Source organism: Octopus bimaculoides, chromosome 27, assembly GCF_001194135.2.
Source record: "Octopus bimaculoides isolate UCB-OBI-ISO-001 chromosome 27, ASM119413v2, whole genome shotgun sequence".
Lineage (NCBI taxonomy): Eukaryota > Metazoa > Mollusca > Cephalopoda > Octopoda > Octopodidae > Octopus > Octopus bimaculoides.
In genome coordinates, this window is record NC_069007.1 from 15,267,272 (window position 1) to 15,268,830 (window position 1,559).

Here is a 1,559-nt window from a genome sequence, read left to right on the forward strand (position 1 = left end):
CCTTTCGGGGTCGATAAATTAAAGTACCAGTTGCATACTGGGGTCGATCTAATCGACTGGCCTCCCTCTCCATGAATTTCGGGCTTTGTGCTTAGAGCAGAAAAGAATATTTATAAATCATTTTCCAAAATGTGAATGTTTAGGTCAAAAATAAAGCCATGCGTTTAAATGCTGGTCGAATGTCGAAAATATGAAATAACTACTTTGATTCTTTGAATTATCCATCAGAGAAGGGTGAAGGGTTAAACTGTAAATGTATATTAACTGTTCATTTTGTCATTTCATTGTACCCATGGTAGGGCAAGATTGGAATGGCTAAGTTGACTGCATCAACTGATGCACTTTTGTACTTTCCTCAGTATCTTATTTATTTTGACGTTATTCAATTGTCCAGCTGCTATCTTACGTGACAAACTTACACAGTGCAAGCACAGTCATGGAGACATTCAAAGGTATATACGCGTGTGTATGAGTGTGAGTGTGGGTGCGTGTGGGTGCGCGCGCGCGTGCCTGTGTGTGTTTGGTTTGTGTGTGCGTAGGTATATACACACATGTATGCATATATGTCTGTATACATTTATATGCATATATATATATATATATGCATGTACGCATACACACACATATATTATATATGTATATATTTGTATATATATATATATATATATATATTTATTTATTGATAACGAGAGAGAGAGGTGTGTGTATGTATGTATATTGTAAGGCAATTTTGAAAGCTGTTTCTTGCCTTGTTTAGTTCCAAGCAATAATTTCCTACACACCGTTAACGAAAAGTCGTAACAAAGAACTATATTTGAAATGGCCTCGGGGGCCAGTTTTATTGGTTTAGCAACCAGTTCAGCTTTTACGAGGGTACATAATATAATTGCTTTTCTTGGTTACCTTTTTGTGTTTTTGTTTCATTTTTCATTCTTTTTATTCTTAGTTTGAGACTTTTCGTCTATGAACAGGATAATTAAAAGCGACATATAATATACTCCCGAATATATAAATAAGATGTATTCGTCGTAGGCTACACCTGCTAGAAATAGCAACCAAAAATCCCTCGAACATCCCACACCCTAACATTTGTCTTTTTATCCTTTACTTGTTTTAGTCATTAGAGTGCGGTCATGCTGGGGCAACGACTTGATGATTATTTAGTTGAATGAAAGACCCTAGTACTTTTTTTTGTTGTGTTTCAGACCTGGTACGTATTTTATCTTTCTTTTTTGCCGAACCGCTAACTACTCAGAATGCAAACTACCCGGGACGCAAGCTATTCAACACTAAATGTGCCGAAACGATTGTCGTGATTAATAGTAAATTCTCGTATATTCCATTTTCCGTCTTTCACTTACCATAGGCGCAGCAGTTGCTATGTAGTAAGTAGCTTGCTTGCCAACCACATGATTCCGGGTTCAGTCCCACTGCGTAGCAGCTTGGGCACAGTGTCTTCTACTATAGCCTCGGGCAGACCAAAACCTTGTGAGTGGATTTGGTAGAGGGAAACTGAAAGAATCCTGTCGTATATATATATATATATATATATTTATATA